General features: G+C 45.1%; 2 protein-coding genes and 1 pseudogene across 5 annotated transcripts in view; 1 reads left to right on the forward strand and 2 right to left on the reverse strand.

Moving 5' to 3' along the window:
* Positions 1–19,280, reverse strand: part of LOC141121836 (uncharacterized) — a 963,509-nt gene that overhangs the window by 941,255 nt on the left and 2,974 nt on the right. The gene's annotated exons all lie outside the window — the stretch shown is intronic.
* Positions 1–19,280, forward strand: part of LOC141121865 (uncharacterized) — a 306,769-nt gene that overhangs the window by 106,354 nt on the left and 181,135 nt on the right. The window lies entirely within an intron of this gene.
* Positions 9,116–18,742, reverse strand: LOC141121870 (uncharacterized; annotated as a pseudogene).

A 19,280-nucleotide genomic window follows, 5' to 3' on the forward strand; every position in this document is an offset into this window, starting at 1 on the left:
ATTTTGGTTCGGGGTTCCCCTTTGGGGAATTCCCATGCCGTTTTTATCAATGAACTTCTATGTGTATTGTCGGCAATGCAATAGCCGCGGGTAGTTTTAAATGAGTTTTTTCCTTCAAAATGTCATTTTGCTGTCAGACTGTTCTAAACACAGGAAACATGCGCCCCTTTACAGGCACACTATAGACACCCCCCAGGTACGAAATTTAAAGGGATATTACACTTTTATTGATTGACTTTAAGCATTATTAAAATCACTGCTCCTGAAAAAACTGCCGTTTTTAAAACTTTTTTTTGCATTGATCCATGTCCCCTGGGGCAGGACCCAGGTCCCCAAACACTTTTTATGACAATAACTTGCATATTAGCCTTTAAAATTAGCACTTTTGATTTCTCCCATAGACTTTTAAAGGGTGTTCCGCGGCATTCGAATTTGCCGCGAACACCCCAAATTGTTCGCTGTTCGGTGAACTTGCGAACAGCCAATGTTCGAGTCGAACATGAGTTCGACTCGAATTCGAAGCTCATCCCTATTTATCGATATGTGTTTAATTAATATAATAAAATTATATACAGTATTTAGCTGATTGTGAGGCTGTGACACCCCATGATACACTCTCTGTGTGAGAACTCAGTAAGGGCCGCAGCAACCAATACACCTGATATAAGATTTATGTATACATTTTCACATATTTATATACATTTTACACTTTTATTTAAATTTTGTGCTCCATTCACAGTAATGAAATCCACAGACTACAGTGCTCTTGGGATCTTTCCAGAAAAGATAGAACCTTTATTATGATGGTCTGCAGTGCATTTATAAAGTGCACAATAAAAGCAAGGCTTGTCTCCACTTCCCCTCCTCCACACACTAGGTAGGTTCAAAGCATATATCAAAATGACAGAAAAGGGGAACTCCTCGCATAAAACCAAGGCACATTCACATTTGCAGGCAGCCAACATGCCCACCGCTAAATACAGGTAGTTCTGGAGTACCAAACATCCAGTTAGAACAGTGCTGGATCGCACACCAGCTGGCGCTCTTCTATGGGACTAAGCGTAAGACTAACCTCTGTACTCTGCCTCGCTCACCACTGACCTCTGTACTCTGCCTCGCTCACCACTGACCTCTGTACTCTGCCTCGCTCACCACTGACCTCGGTACTCTGCCTCGCTCACCACTGATCTCTGTGCTCTGCCTCGCTCACTACTGACCTCTGTGCTCTGCCTCGCTCACCACTGATCTCTGTACTCTGCCTCGCTCACCACTGATCTCTGTGCTCTGCCTCGCTCACCACTGATCTCTGTACTCTGCCTCGCTCACCACTGATCTCTGTGCTCTGCCTCGCTCACCACTGATCTCTGTACTCTGCCTCGCTCACCACTGACCTCTGTACTCTGCCTCGCTCACCACTGACCTTGGTGCTCTGCCTCGCTCACCACTGACCTCTGTACTCTGCCTCGCTCACCACTGACCTCTGTACTCTGCCTTGCTCACCACTGACCTCTGTACTCTGCCTCGCTCACCACTGACCTCTGTACTCTGCCTCGATCACCACTGACCTCTGTGCTCTGCCTCGCTCACCACTGATCTCTGTGCTCTGCCTCGCTCACTACTGATCTCTGTACTCTGCCTCGCTCACCACTGGCCTCTGTGCTCTGCTGCGCTCACCACTGATCTCTGTGCTCTGCCTCGCTCACCACTGATCTCTGTACTCTGCCTCGATCACCACTGACCTCTGTACTCTGCCTCGCTCACTACTGACCTCTGTACTCTGCCTCGCTCGCAACTGATCTCTGTACTCTGCCTCGCTCACCACTGACCTCTGTACTCTGCCTCGCTCACCACTGACCTCTGTACTCTGCCTCGCTCACCACTGACCTCTGTACTCTGCCGCGCTCACCACTGACCTCTGTACTCTGCCTCGATCACCACTGACCTCTGTGCTCTGCCTCGCTCACCACTGATCTCTGTGCTCTGCCTCGCTCACTACTGATCTCTGTACTCTGCCTCGCTCACCACTGGCCTCTGTGCTCTGCCGCGCTCACCACTGATCTCTGTGCTCTGCCTCGCTCACCACTGATCTCTGTACTCTGCCTCACTCATCACTTACCTCTGTACTCTGCCTCGCTCACCACTGACCTCTGTACTCTGCCTCACTCACCACTGATCTCTGTACTCTGCCTCGCTCACCACTGACCTCTGTACTCTGCCTCGCTCACCACTGACCTCTGTGCTCTGCCTCACTCACCACTGACCTCTGTGCTCTGCCTCGCTCACCACTAACCTCTGTACTCTGCGACCTGATATTGTCCTGCGACCTGATATTGTGAGTCAATCACTCCATGCACTTTATTCCTCTTGGATGCTGGTATTGTATATCTCAAATCACATCCTATTGGATTAGAATATAACATTTGGAGGTTTTACTTGAGTCCTTGGGGTCATGTATTAATACGATGTATTTTCTTTTTATGTTTTGTAAATCAGGATTTTAACTTTATCCAATTAAAAATTTTCAATTTTTTATCCTATGTGTGTGCCTATAAAGTCCATTTTTGCAATTCCATATTTTTTCCATAAAAGTAGCAGGAGGTGAGATCATAATAGCATTATGTACACTTATGACATAATATATATAGTTACATAGTAGGTGAGGTCGAAAAAAGACACAAGTCCATCAAGTCCAACCTTTGTGTGTGATTATATGTTCTAGATGTAGTAGAGAACACAGTGATTTAATCCACTTACTGTGGAGATGTCCCAAGCTCCACCTTTACTGGAGTAAGGTCCTGGATACCCTTAGAAAAAAGAAGAAAAACCGCGCAACGAAAATTAGTAAATGATATTGACCTTCTATGCTGCAGAGTCCTATATGTGACACAAACACACAAATTTGAATGGGAAAAGAAGTTGACTCGCGCTAAAACAAAAAAAACTAACACATGTATGGTTGCAAAGGTGCAAAGGTAAACCTTATGTGAACATATAATATAATGTGACAACACCAAATTAGGTTGATGAATGAAAACAACCTCCCCTTAAGTAAAAGATAAAAAAATGGATTATAAAAATTATATATAAAAAAAGTCCATGTACAAAAATTATATATAAAAGTCCATATACAAGAAGCCCCCCAAAAAAGTGCAGTAATGTGCAAAAAAATTAATTGAATGAAATCCCAGATGTGTGGGTCCACCACCATAGATGAAGTGCCTAGCCGCTTACCGGAACCCCATGACCCCCCGTTACAGAGGGTCTAACTGGGCATTGTAGTCTTGTTGCTTCGGGCAACCCAGGAATCAGGATGGAACCGGAATGAAACCTCAGAAGCTCTCCTGGATTCAAATTCCTCCGCTCGTCACTGTACAGGATCAGCTACCCTTAACAGAGTGTTTCAGGTTAATATTGGTCAGGATGCCAAGTCTTGTTTATTGGGCATTGTGGACGGCCTTCAAGTGGAGAAGATCACCAAACAGGCCATAGCCAGAGCCTTGTTCCAGGCCAGAAAAGAAATCCTTAGACATTGGAAGTCCTTGGAACCTCCCTCGTGGATGGAATTTGTGGCAACGATGGGAGATATGATCCATTTGGAAAAATACATTTACCTGCATAGGGGCAGTTTGCATACATTTCAAGCACTATGGTTGCCTTGGCTTGATACACCAGGACTATCCCCAACTGACCTAATCTTGGATTGGATCCTTTATAGATAGCATCATTCTCTTTTTTAGGGTTATATGTGGAGTTATTTTGGAGTAAGAAATGCTCACTTGACACTGCGGTTAGAAATTATATGTTTATTTCCATACCAGTGTGACATTGTTGGATTTGTCATTGATAATGTAGTGGTTTTCTGTTAAATTCTCTGGAATGTTACAATGACTTGTAATTGAAAAAATGTATTCTCAATAAAACTTTGAGACAAAAAAGAATACCGTATTTATCGGCATATAACACGCACTTTTTTCCCCTGAAAATCAGGGGAAAATCATGGGTGCGTGTTATAGGCCGACCCCCCCCCCAATTTTGTGTGATCGGAGCGATTGCGGCAATTGCCGCGATCGCCGCCGACATACACAGCCGTGTGTAAATTCAAATATGGTGCAGAGACTGCAGTCTCGCGCCATATTTGAATTTACACATAGGCTGTGTATGTCGGCAGGGTCGCGGCGATCCCACAAAGCTGCACTGGGGCAAGGCTGCACGGGGGCAAGGCTGCACTGGGGCAAAGCTGCACTGGGGCAAGGCTGCACTGGAGAAAAGCTGCACTGATAAGGCTGCACTGACATGGCTGCACTGGGGCAAAGCTGCACTGACAAGGCTGCAATGGACACTGGGGCAAGGCTGCACTGACAATTCTGCACTGGGGCAAAGCTGCACTGACAATTCTGCACTGGGGCAAAGCTGCACTGACAATTCTGCACTGGGGCAAAGCTGCACTGACAAGGCTGCAATAGACACTGGAGCAAGGCTGCACTGACACTGAAAAGGCTGCAGATGGACACCGATAACGCTACATTGATGGGCATTTTAATGTAAGTTTTTCTTCCTTAAACTTTACTCCTAAAAGTTTTTTCCTTAAAATTCCCTCCTAAACTTGGGGTGCGTGTTATACGCCGGCGCGTGTTATAAACCGATAAATACGGTAATTCTATCACCAGAGCTCCTCTGTAATAGGGATGAGCTTCGAGTTCGACTCGAACATTGGCTGTTCGCAAGTTCGCCAACCAGCGAACAATTTGGGGTGTTCGCGGCAAATTCGAATGCCGCTGAACACCCTTTAAAAGTCTATGGGAGAAATCAAAAGGGCTAATTTTAAAGGCTAATATGCAAGTTATTGTCATAAAAAGTGTTTGGGGACCCAGGTCCTGCCCCAGGGGACATGGATCAATGCAAAAAAAAGTTTTAAAAACGGCCGTTTTTTCAGGAGCAGTGATTTTAATAATGCTTAAAGTCAAACAATAAAAGTGTAATATCCCTTTAAATTTCGTACCTGGGGGGTGTCTATAGTATGCCTGTAAAGGGGCGCATGTTTCCTGTGTTTAGAACAGTCTGACAGCAAAATGACATTTTGAAGGAAAAAACTACCCGCGGCTATTGCATTGCCGACAATACACATAGAAGTTCATTGATAAAAACGGCATGGGAATTCCCCAAAGGGGAACCCCGAACCAAAATTAAAAAAAAAAATGACGTGGGAGTCCCCCTAAATTCCATACCAGGCCCTTCAGGTCTGATATGGATATTAAGGGGAACCCCGGCCAAAATTAAAAAAAAAAATGACGTGGGGTTCCCCCTAAATTCCATACCAGACCCTTCAGGTCTGGTATGGATTTTAAGGGGAACCCCGCGCCAAAAAAAAAAAAAAACGGCGTGGGGTCCCCCCAAAAATCCATACCAGACCCTTATCCGAGCATGCAACCTGGCAGGCCGCAGGAAAAGAGGGGGGGGACGAGAGTGCGGCCCCACCCCCCTCCTGAACCGTACCAGGCCCCATGCCCTCAACATTGGGAGGGTGCTTTGGGGTAGCCCCCCAAAACACCTTGTCCCCATGTTGATGAGGACAAGGGCCTCATCCCCACAACCCTGGCCGGTGGTTGTGGGGGTCTGCGGGCGGGGGGCTTATCGGAATCTGGAAGCCCCCTTTAACAAGGGGACCCCCAGATCCCGCCCCCCCCCTGTGTGAAATGGTAAGGGGGTACTTACCCCTACCATTTCACTAAAAAACTGTCAAAAATGTTAAAAATGACAAGAGACAGTTTTTGACAATTCCTTTATTTAAATGCTTCTTCTTTCTTCTATCTTCGTTCATCATCTGGTTCTTCTGGCTCTTCTGGTTCTTCCTCCGGCGTTCTCGTCCAGCATCTCCTCTGCGGCGTCTTCTATCTTCTTCTCCTCGGGCCGCTCCGCACCCATGGCATGGGGAGGGAGGCTCCCGCTCTTCTCTTCTTCTTTTCTTCTCTTCTTCATTTTCTTCTCCGGGCTGCTCCGCACCCATCCTGGCATGGAGGGAGGCTCCCGCTGTGTGACGGCGCTCCTCGTCTGACAGTTCTTAAATAACGGGGGGCGGGGCCACCCGGTGACCCCGCCCCCCTCTGACGCACGGTGACTTGACGGGACTTCCCTGTGACGTCACGGGGAATGCCACAGGGAAGTCCCGTCATGTCCCGTGCGTCAGAGGGGGGCGGGGTCACCGGGTGGCCCCGCCCCCCGTTATTTAAGAACTGTCAGACGAGGAGCGCCGTCACACAGCGGGAGCCTCCCTCCATGCCAGCATGGATGCAGAGCGGCCCGGAGAAGAAAATGAAGAAGAGAAGAAGGAAGAAGAGAAGAAGAGAAGAGCGGGAGCCTCCCCCCCATGCCATGGGTGCGGAGCGGCCCGAGGAGAAGAAGATAGAAGACGCCACAGAGGAGATGCTGGACGAGAACGCCGGAGGAAGAACCAGAAGAACCAGAAGATGAAGGAAGATAGAAGAAAGAAGAAGTATTTAAATAAAGGAATTGTCAAAAACTGTCTCTTGTCATTTTTAACATTTTTGACAGTTTTTTAGTGAAATGGTAGGGGTAAGTACCCCCTTACCATTTCACATGGGGGGGGGCGGGATCTGGGGGTCCCCTTGTTAAAGGGGGCTTCCAGATTCCGATAAGCCCCCCGCCCGCAGACCCCCACAACCTCCGGCCAGGGTTGTGGGGATGAGGCCCTTGTCCTCATCAACATGGGGACAAGGTGTTTTGGGGGGCTACCCCAAAGCACCCTCCCAATGTTGAGGGCATGTGGCCTGGTACGGTTCAGGGGGGGGGCCGCACTCTCGTCCCCCCCTCTTTTCCTGCGGCCTGCCAGGTTGCGTGCTCGGATAAGGGTCTGGTATGGATTTTTGGGGGGACCCCACGCCGTTTTTTTTTTTTTTTTTTTGGCGCGGGGTTCCCCTTAAAATCCATACCAGACCTGAAGGGTCTGGTATGGAATTTAGGGGGAACCCCATGTCATTTTTTTTTTTTAATTTTGGCGGGGTTCCTCTTAATATCCATATCAGACCTGAAGGGCCTGGTATGGAATTTAGGGGGACTCCCACATCACTTTTTTTTTTAATTTTGGTTCGGGGTTCCCCTTTGGGGAATTCCCATGCTGTTTTTATCAATGAACTTCTATGTGTATTGTCGGCAATGCAATAGCCGCGGGTAGTTTTAAATGTGTTTTTTCCTTCCAAATGTAATTTTGCTGTCAGACTGTTCTATACACAGGAAACATGCGCCCCTTTACAGGCATACTATAGACACCCCCCAGGTACGAAATTTAAAGGGATATTACACTTTTATTGTTTGACTTTAAGCATTATTAAAATCACTGCTCCTGAAAAAACGGCCGTTTTTAAAACTTTTTTTTGCATTGATCCATGTCCCCTGGGGCAGGACCCGGGTCCCCAAACACTTTTTATGACAATAACTTGCATATTAGCCTTTAAAATTAGCACTTTTGATTATTCATGTTCGTGTCCCATAGACTTTAACGGGGTTCGCGTGTTCGAACGAACTTTTTTCCTGTTCGCATGTTCTGGTGCGAACCGAACAGGGGGGTGTTCGGCTCATCCCTACTCTGTAACACTAAAATGATGACCTATAGTGGGCTTTTAAAGCGTTGCCTACAGAAAATATAGGGTACTGAAGTCTGTCACCAATTCACAGACGCACACAAATTTAAGGTTTAATATTTTGGGTATCTATTTACTCAGTGCAACCTTGGCTTTTATATTTTACCAAAAAATTGGGTAATTTATTGTTTTTTGTGCCTCTAAAATTACCGTATTTATCGGCGTATAACACACACCTTAACTTTAAGAGGGAAGTTTCAGAAAAAAACCTTACGATTTAAAATAAGGGTCAGTGCTCTGCAGCCTCATCAGTGCTCATCAATGCAGCCTGATCTATTCCCATCTGCAGCCTCTAATATGCCCATTATAGAGCTTGTTTAGTGCCCATCTGCAGCCTCTAATATGCCTATCTGCAGCCTCTAATGTGCCCATTATTGCAGCCTTTAACATGTCCATGATTGCAGCCTCTAACATGCCCATGATTGCAGCCTGTTTAGTATACATCTGCAGACTTGCCTTTGCAGATGATTGCAGCCGCGCCAGTGCTGGATGACACAGAGCTGCGATCTCCTGTGTATCCAGAGATCAGACACTCACATTCCCACCCGGCTCATATGATGGACAGAGCAGTGATCCAATGCCAGGCCAGGGGGGGCGGGACTGTGTATGACAGCGCCAGATACACAAGAGAGCGCGGCTCTGTGTCATCCAGCAGCGCTAGTCCCCCCTCCTTCCACTCCGAGTAGCAGGGATCAGGGTATAACACGCACACACAATTTCCCCCTGATTTACAGATATTTTTTTGTTTCCTAGACTTTTGCGATAATATCGCGTGACATAAAAAAACTACCACTGTTTTATTCTCTAGGGTGTCTGCTTTCAGAAAATATATCATGTTTTGGGGGTTTTATATAATCTTCAAGCCTAAAATTATTTTTTAACTCCTTCCCGCCTGGCCTATAGCAGAATGATGGCCAGGCGGGGGTTCCATTATCCTGATTGGAAGTCATATGACCTCCAGAAGAATAAGCTGATTGGGCTCGTGGCGATTGGTGGTGCGGTGTGTCGCTCTGACACACCACATCTCCAATCTCGGTAAAGAGATGATGACGTAGGCTCTTTACCATGTGATCAGCTGTGTCCAATCAAAGCTAATTACAATGTAACCAGGAAGTGCCGCTATCGGCTTTCCTTTATTCATGCTGGCAATGCGTGAGTAGAGGAGAGCCAATCAGTGGCTCTCCTGACAGGAGAATATCTGCACTGATATTCAGCATTGATCAGCGATGATCGCCCTAGATGACCACCGGTGCCCCACGAGTGATGACTAGCAGTGCCCGCCTGTGATGCCAATCAATGCCCATCAGGTATGCCAATTGGTGCCCATCAGGGATGCTTGTCAGTTCCTCCTCATCAGTGCTGCATATTAGTGCCTCCTCATCAGTGAAGGAGAAAACTTACTTATTTAAAAAAATTTATAACAGAAACAAAGAAAAACTTTTTTTTTTTCAGAATTTTCTGACTTTTTTATTTGTAGCACAAAAAATAAAAACCCCAGTGGTGATCAAATACCACCAAAAGAAAACTCCATTTGTGTAAAAAAAAAAGATAAAAATGTCATATGGGTACAGTGTAGTATGACCGCGTAATCGTCATTCAAAGTGTGAGAGCGCTGAAAGATGAAAGTTGGCCTGGGCAGGAAGGGAGTGAAAGTGTTCCGGCATTTAAGTGGTTAAACATGTGGGCTCTCTGGTAGATGAGGAACAAGAGATTGTCATGAGGGACGAGGAGATTGGGACCCCAATTTAGTCCTTTGGACAAGTAGTTTTTTTCAAAAAATGACACCTCTAGAACTGTTTCTTACATGATGAAGATCAACCATGGAGTATATCTGAGGTGTATATCAGGGTGTGCTTCTTCCCCACATGAGAGCTGTGATGTCCAGCAACATTCATATAGAAGACATTTCCCGACCTCAAGGCACTAATACACCTCGAGGGTTGTGTGGGATCCCTGATGTACAGGAAGACAGGACTTCAGTGAGGAACAATTCCCTCACTCAGGACAGGAATACAGCTTCTCCCCCTTGCGAGATCTCTGTGTGGAAAGACTGGTCTTCTGTGAAAAACATTTCCCACACTCAGGGCAGTAATACAGCTTCTCCCCGTATGCAAACTCTGATGTGTGTAAATATGAGACTTCTGTGAAAAATATTTCCCACACTCTGGACAGGAATACAGCTTCTCCCCTGTGTGAGATCTCTGATGTGTGTAAAGACTGGACTTCACTGAAAAACATTTCCCACACTCAGGACAGGAATGCTACTTCTCCCCCGTGTGAGATCTCTGATATCTGTAAAGACTGGACTTCTGTGAAAAACATTTCCTGCACTCAGGACAGGAATGCTGCTTCCCCCGTGTGAGATTTCTGATGTGACAAAAGACTGTACTTCTGTGAAAAACATTTCCCGCACTCAAGACAGGAATACGGCTTCTCCCCTGTGTGAGATCGCTGATGTGTGAAAAAATGGACCTTCTGTGAAAAACATTTCCCACACTCAGGACAGGAATATGGCTTCTCCCCTGTGTGAGATCTCCGATGTTTGTAAAGACTGGACTTCACTGAAAAACATTTCCCGCACTCAGGACAGGAATACGGCTTCTCCCCTGTGTGGCATCTCTGATGTTTGTAAAGATTACACTTCAGTGAAAAACATTTCCCACACTCAGGACAAGAATATGGCTTCTCCCCTGTGTGAGATCTCTGATGTGTGGAAAGACTGGACTTCTCTGAAAAACATTTCCCGCACTCGGGACAGGAATAAGGCTTCTCCCCCGTGTGAGATCTCTGATGTGTGTAAAGAGTGGACTTCAGTGAAAAACATTTCCAGCACTCAGGACAGGAATACGGCTTCTCCCCCGTGTGAGATCTCTGATGTGTGTAAAGATTGGACTTCACTGAAAAACATTTCCCACACTCAGGACAAGAATACGGCTTCTCCCCTGTGTGAGATCTCTGATGTGTATAAAGATAGGATTTCTGTGAAAAACATTTCCCACACTCAGGACAGGAATACGGCTTCTCTCCTGTGTGAGTTCTTTTATGCACATTAAGATGGGATTTAGAACGGAAACACTTCCCGCACTCAGTACAGGAAAACCTCTTCTCTGTTGGAAGGACGGCACCGTCCATCACAGTCTGAGGTTCCTCAGGATAAGAGGAATACGATGGTCCCTCTACACTGTGTGGTGCCGAATGGACATTTGAGGTAGACGGGTTTTCTCCTGGACTATACTGTGTGATGTCCTCATCTTCTACTTTACAGTCTGGAGACAAAGTGAGACAATCCTCTGAGGTTTTCCTCATCTCCCGTCCATCTACTAAAATATAAAATAAAAAGATTATTACTAGACATGAGCAGATTGATTCCCCTAAAGCAGGACTCCGCCCACATCAGGCAGCTTTGTCTCTGAGGATCTTACAATTCCCCCCTCAAGGTAACTAGTAAATGGCTCTGATCTCCTACCAGTTAATTTCTTTATTCATGGACCTTAGTCAGCGAGTGAGGAAACAACGAGAACTGTCTTTTATAGGAGTGACAGTGATGAGGGGATTATAGGATGTGTGTCCCCACCCCCTCTATCCCTCCTTTCCATCTTTCCAACACAAGAAGTCCTGCACTTCCTTATTTAGTCCATGATTTAGTCATGAATAACAGCGGGGCTGAGCCCCACCAGAGGTCAGAGAGTGAGGGGGGAGAACAACCAAGATGAAGACTGGAATGATCCTGAAGATCACCATCATTGGGTTACTGACTCCTCCCTCATTATCACTTTCTGTTTAAGGTTCCAAAGTTGGAGGATGTTATCACATTATTAACAACATATAAAAGTCTGTGCTCCAATCAAATCATCAGATATAAAATGTCCAGCTGGTAGGAAATGGATGTAAAAGAAGTAGGTCCAATATAATGTACAACTTATCATATAGGATACAACAGGTAGGAATTCATAGTATCAGAATGATGTAATGTACAACATAGAATATATAGTGCAGAGGTCAGGAGTATGTAATGTACAATACAAATTATATAGGGTAGGGGTCATGACTCATAATATTGTTATTCAGTAATCATTGGAAGCTTAAATGCTTACATGAGACAAGTTGCAGAGGTCCCACACCGCTGCCTCCCATCTCCTGAGACTGCACTCAGTGACTTGGGTATGAGACTATACAGACATATCCCTCCACCCGACACAGCCAGTAGACAACAGACTTAGTAACCCTGGGAGAATTGTCTGTCAGACATCTTGCCATACCCGGATATGGGGCAGAAGACCCAAAGAACATACCCCAGGTGCCTAGATCAAATAACGTCTATGGTGAAAATGAATATTTTGCTGCCAGCTGAACCCCAGAATCTCCATAAATCCAGTCTAGATACATAAATTGTGTCTGCAGCACAGAGAAGGAAGATTACCCGAGAGAAATACAGGAATACAGGATGGGGAACACAGCTCAGGAAAGTGACCAGGGGATTACAGGCTGATATCACCCAGTCCCCATCCTATTCTGGACCAATCAGTGAGCAGTATGGATGGAGGAATGTATTTAGTGGTAATGACCCACCTGTGCTGATCTTTGTAGGAGTGTCCTCCTCTATAAATGTCCCCGTTATTCCATCCTCCTCCATAGACTGCTGATAATCCCCCACATACCTCTCTTCTTCTTCTGCTTTAATCTCAAATTCTATATCGATTGGATCTCCACTCTAAATCAAGAAAATGAGAGAATATCATCTGTAAATATAAGCTTTGTTATTGTGACATCACATAAAAATCCACACATTGTCTCCATGAGTCTGTGTTTTATAAACTCTGTCCCACCAACCTTGTAACAGTGGGGAATGGTGTGATCTTCCTGTGTGGAATCCCATGAATACATAGGACAGGGACATCTCTCTGGTGGGTTCCTGGTATTAGGTGACTCCATCATATCCTTGTGTCCTTCTGAAAACTCCTTCATCACTCCATACTCCTCATCCTCCTCTTTATACTCTTCTTTAACATCAATATTATCATCCCTGAGGTTTCCACTCTGAAAGATGTAATAAAACATTCATTGTAACAAACATGCTGTGTATAGGGGGCGTGTCCAAGCTGCAGACCAAGATGGCTGCTTGGCTCTAGAACTCCCTGCCACACCGGGTCTCTATTGCGGCTCACAGAGCACTAGACAGCCACTTTCAGCCCCAAACGGAGACACAAACATCGGGGAACAACCAGGCTATGTCCCACAGAAACAAGGGGCTGCGCTGCTTAACAGATTTCTTCATGCGGATAACCAGCAAGCATGCACAAGATGGCGTTCGGGAGGACGGCCACTCTCCTCTTTCTCTTCACAAAGAGCCTTTACCTCCTGCAGCCACAGAAATCTCTTTGACATGGAGGACTCCTCACAGCAGCAAGACAACCCCACAGCTTCTGATAGAGGTAAGAGAGCTGTAGAATCACCTCTGAAAACACCATTAAGGCTATGTTATTATCCCTCCAAGCTGGTCTGCATTCTGAGCTACGCTCCTCAGTGTCCCACCTTACTCACAGAATCGATGGCATTGAAGACCGCACAGATCACCTAGAATCACAGTTAGGAGTGATCATAAAAGCACATGGTGAAATGGAGGGTGCTCATGAGGAACAGACGGATATGATCAGTAAACTACAAATTGAAAGTTGCAGATTTAGAGGATCGCTCCTGCCGCAATAATTTAAAGATAAGAGGAATCCCTGAAGCTGTTAAACCACAAGAGCTCATACCTTACTTGCAGCTGCTTTTCCTAAAGCTTATCCCAGATCTCACACCTAGAGATTTACTAATGGATAGAGCACACAGGATCCCCAAACCAACACATCTGCCTGACACAGTCCCTAGAGAAGTGCTAACGAGGATCCATTTTTATCATATCAAAGAACGCCTACTCAGAGCAGCCAGATCCTCCCGCGCACTCTCCTATACGCGGGGATAGCCCTGCACCAGGACCTGTCTGCAGTAACCTCAAAAATGAGAAAAGAATATACCCCATCACTGCGATTTTGAGAGAGCGCAATATAGTTTACCATTGGGGCTTCCCCACCAAATTGCTGGTCACATATCAGAGCCAACAATTCACCATCATATCCCCTAAAGATGGCTACAAGATGCTCCATAACTGGGGCCTAACACCTTCATCATATACAAGTGGCCCAAGTAACAACGCAATCCATAAATCCTGAGAGATATGCTGCATAGCAATTGCAAAACCTACCTGATGCTCTCATGACCACAAAGTCTTCCTACTCCCCCCTCAGACATGATGTCTAGTTCCTCATTACCCACTTGATCTGAGGCCCAGAATGTGGACCAAAATGTTATAACTTGTTCATCTGCTTGATCTTTTTCTGGTTATCACACTCCCTGGTGCGAAGTGTGCTACGTACACAGCCTACATTCACTGCAATTGTTTCTATTTTTTTGTGTTAACTACGACTGTTTGTTTAATCATAACCTACTGCTTATGATAATACTAACCTGAGTCCAGGTACCGTTCCTTACCCTCCCATATACCTAGAACTCGGTGGTACTGCTACCTCTTCATTTTGCATCCTTCGAACGATACTATCACTAATCAATATATCCATCCGTATTACCACTATCAATGCAAATGGCCTTAATAGCCCCTACAAAAAGGTCTAGAATGTGGAGAGAAGCCATCGCTCAAAAAACAGACATACTTTGCATTCAAGAAATGCACTTTATGCAAGACAAAGCTCCCTCATGTCAACACCACCTCTACCCCCATACTTACTTTACACATGCTACCAAAAAAATGAGGGGTGTCATGATTGCTATACATAAATCTCTAGCTTTCTGTCACCTAGAAGCTGATCCCTATGGCAGATACCTAATCCTAGATGCCCTCTTTGACAATATACAATATGTTATAGCCAACATATATGCTCCCAATTTTCATCAAAAATAATAATGAATAAGCTATCTCATTACCCAAAGGAATGCATCATTTGATGCAGAGATTTTAATGACACGATTGATACCGCTCTTAACTCCTTTAACCAGCGCAGACAAAGATCCACAGGCCTTTCCACACTCACACAACTGGAAGATCTTTATGGTTCCTGGTGGTGTTTACACAGGACGGAAAGGGACTATACCTTCTACTCTGCCGCACAAAAATCATACTCCAGAATTTACCTTTTCCTGTTACAGAAAAGTATCCTGCAAACCATATCCCATGCAAATATAGGCTTAATTACATTTCCCTTTTACCCCAACCTCAGTGTCAGGAAAAAATCAAGCAGGAGTTGGAGATCTACTTTGTGTGCAATATGAACTCTGTATCAAATAACGTACTGCTTTGGAACTCCCATAAAGCCTTTATGAGAGGTGTTTTCATTAAGCTTGGGGCCCAGGAGAAACGTGTGCGAAACGAGAAATACAATCACCTCCTTGATCAGATTTGCAAATTAGAAAAGACAAAACCTCCTCTATTGATGCAGATACCACCTGCTTACATACACTCAGAAAGGAGTTTTGCTCCTTCTTATATGCCTCCTTTGAACACCACATCAAACGACAAAGTCACATGGTGTACCTCTGGCAATAGACCAGGCGCTCTCCTAGCCAGACAAATGAAATGTAAAGCTGCCTCCTCCAAAGTCCCATACATGCAAACAACAAAGCGGCGTAGAGTCAGTAATCCCATAGACATCGCTAACTGCTTTTGAGATTTCTACACATCCTTATACAACCTAAATACCTCCACAGATACCACTAATCCAGAAACCTCCCCTATCTCCCAGTTCCTCGACCCATTGCAACTGCCCTCACTTACGGCCGACCAACTAGCAGATCTTAACGCCCCGTTCTCTGCGCCAGAAATCTTAAAAGCGATCGGCTCACTACCCTTACATAAAGCCCCAGGAGCTGATGGGTTTTGTAATGAGTACTTTAAAACATACGCAGACACTCTAACACCACACCTCTGTACTTCCTTTAATCACATTATGCAGACAGGCAACATCCCAAAAGAATCCTTAGAGGGCCTCATTGTCATGATTCCCAAACCGGGTAAACCTCACGACAACCCAGGCAATTATAGGCCTATCTCAATCCTAAACACTGATCTTAAAATCTATGCAAAGATCCTAGCCCCCCGTATATCACGTCACATCCCTTTACTAATACATGCAGACCAGGTTGGATTTATTCCAAGGCGCCAAGCATATGACGGCACTAGGAGAATCTTAGACCTCATACAATGGGTGGAATTCCACAAAACGTCTTCTCTGCTCCTCTCTTTGGATGCAGAGAAGGCGTTTGACAGAGTCATTTGGTCCTACCTTAACTCAGTCGTTCAAAAATTTGGATTTGCAGGCAACATCAACACTGCAATACTAGCTTTGTATTCACACCCATCAGCAAGGGTTTGGAGGTCTGGTATGATCTCTGACCCTTTTACGATTTCCAATGGAAGAAGACAGGGATGCCCCCTCTCCCCGTTAATATTTGCTCTAGTGATGGAATCCCTCTCCGCAGCCATAAGAGCCCACCCAATGATCTCAGGATTACAAATCGGAGACACTAACTACAAATTAGGACTCTACGCTGATTATGTCATTGTAGTTCTGACCAATCCTCTTCAGTCCCTACCAGCACTTGATGACCTGTTCATACAGTTTGGCCAGATATCCTTATACAAAATCAACTTCTCCAAATCAAATTTGATGGGCATATGTCTAGATCAAGGTACAAAAACAAATCTCACTCGTCTATCACCGTTTCCATGGGCCCCAGCCTCAATGCTTACTTACCTAGGATACAGTTAACTGTCTCCTGCAACATCCTCCATACAAATTATGAAGCACTTTTTAAGAAACTGCAGGATATCGGCACCTCCCTCCGAACCACCCGGGCTTCCTGGGCTGGGAAGATAGCACAATCCAAAATATTCCTCTTGCTTCACCTGCTATATATGTTCTGAACTCTCCCAGTACGGCTACTCTCTTCTCAACTGGATACGCTACAACGCACCATCAACAACTATATCTGGGATGGCAATTGCCCCAGAGTTTAACACTCCACCATGTGCACTGCAATGGCCAAAGCAGGAATGGGAGCTCCTAACCTCAAGAACTACTACAAAGCAGTTCTCCTAAACCAAACCCAACATTTGTGGTCACCCTCATCTCACCCTCTGTGGGCGCAAATAGAATAATCCTCCCTTCGCTATCCCACCAAATCTCTGCTAGCGGCCATATGGCTACAACATGGACCAACGCCATCTTACTTAAGCACAGTAAATGCAACCCTCAAAGTGTGTAGTTCAATTCATCATCAAAATAACAGTCTCTTGGAGAAAGCAATGGAATCTCTTCCTCTGGCTGTGCTGGAAATAATATGCTCTGATATGTCTCTAGCCTCCTGGATAACAGCGGGCATTACCAAAATTGGAAACATTCTACATTAAAGGAAGCTACGCCTCTTCCAACACCTACATGAAGATTACAACATTCCCAATAAGGACTTCTTCAAGTACCTAAGAGTGTGACATGCTCTGTCCTCTATCACAAAATCGGATCAACCCATCACGACCGACCTTATACAAAACTACAACCGCCCTGCATCACTCCTAAAGGAATCCTCTGTTTTCTAAAAAATGCTGGACTCTGCACAAATCCCAGAGAAGACTCCATCGATGAAAAAATGGGAAGATACCCTGGACTTTTCCACAGACCTAACATCTTGGCACCTCACAACACGCCTCACCTTGAAAGCCTCTAGATGCATATCACACTGGGAAAAATCTCAAAAAATACTCCACCATTGGTATTACACGCCAACAAAATTATCCCGCTGTTCGCTATCCCGTTCACCTGCTTGTTGGAGAAATTGCGGAGGCACGAGGTCCACGGTACATGTCTGGTGGTCCTGCCCGCTGCTCCTTCCCTTCTGGCAATCTGTTCAAACACTCATCACCAATATCACCAGCAACTCTACCAAAATCACACCCCAACTGGCATTGCTAGGCTTGGGAATGGGAACATGCGATTCTTCTCATCATATCATCCTTACCCACATCCTAATTGCAGCTAGACTTTCCATAACAAGGAACTGGAATATCATATCGCCACCTTCTTCTCAACTAGTCCCCCAACTCCTAAATCAACATCTACAGATGGAACTTATGTTCGCCTTAGCAAACCTGACCCTGCCTAAATTCCAGAGCGAATGGGCCCCATGGCTCAATTGCTTCATAGTTACATAGTTAGTCAGGTTGAAAAAAGACACAAGTCCATCCAGTTCAACCTTAAAAACAATAAATAAATAAAATAAAAAATATCGCAAATCCAATATACCCAATTTTATACCCTCAGTTGATCCAGAGGTAGACAAAAAACCCCAACAGAGCATGCTCCAATTTGCTACAGCAGGGGGAAAATTCCTTCCTGATCCCCCAAGAGGCAATCGGATTTTCCCTGGATCAACCTTACCTATAAATGTTAGTACCCAGTTGTATACTGTACATTTAGGAAAGTATCCAGGCCTTTCTTAAAGCAATCTACTGAGCTGGCCAGAACCACCTCTGGAGGGAGTCTATTCCACATTTTCACAGCTCTTACTGTGAAGAAACCTTTCCATATTTGGAGATTAAATCTCTTTTTCTCTAGACTTAAAGAGTGCCCCGGTGTCCTCTGGGTTGACCGTAAAGAGAATAACTCAACACCAAGTTCACTATATGGACACCTTATATATTTGAACATGTTGATCATATCCCCCCTTATTCTCCTCTTCTCAAGAGTGAATAAATTCACTTCCTCTAATCTTTCCTCATAGCTGAGCTCCTCCATGCCTCTTATCGGTTTGATTGCCCTTCTCTGCACTTTCTCCAGTTCCCCGATATCCTTTTTGAGAACTGGTGCCAAAACTGAACTGCATATTCCAGATGAGGTCTTACTAATGATTTGAACAGGGGCAAAATGATATCTCTCTCTCTGGAGTCCATACCTCTCTTAATACAAGAAAGGACTTTGCTCGCTTTGGAAACCGCAGCTTGGCATTGCATGCTATTATTGAGCTTATGATCTACCAAAACCCCCCCAGATCCTTCTCCACCACGGATTCCCCCAGTTGTACTCCCCCTAGTATGTATGATGCATATTCTTAGCCCCCAAGTGCATAACTTTACATTACTCAACATTAAACCTCATCTGCCACATAGACGCCCAATTAGACAGAGCATTGAGGTCGGCTTGTAAATTGGAGACATCCTGTAAGGACGTTATTCCACTGCATAGCTTGGTGTCATCTGCAAAGACAAAAATGTTACTTTCGATCCCAGACCCAATATCATTTATGAAGGTATTAAAAAGTAAGGGTCCCAGCACTGAACCTTGGGGTACACCACTGATAACCTTAGACCATTCAGAGTAAGAATCATTAACCACTACTCTCTGAATTCTGTCTTTTAGCCAGTTTTCTATCCATTTACAAACTGATATTTCCAAGCCTGTAGACTTTACCTTACACATGAGCCGTGTGTGGGGAACTGTGTCGAACGCTTTTGCAAAATCCAAGCATACCACGTCCACAGCCACCTCTCTGTCCAAGGTTTTACTTACCTTTTCATAA

This window comes from Aquarana catesbeiana, unplaced genomic scaffold (genome assembly GCF_042186555.1).
Source record: "Aquarana catesbeiana isolate 2022-GZ unplaced genomic scaffold, ASM4218655v1 unanchor233, whole genome shotgun sequence".
Taxonomy (NCBI): Eukaryota; Metazoa; Chordata; class Amphibia; order Anura; family Ranidae; genus Aquarana; species Aquarana catesbeiana.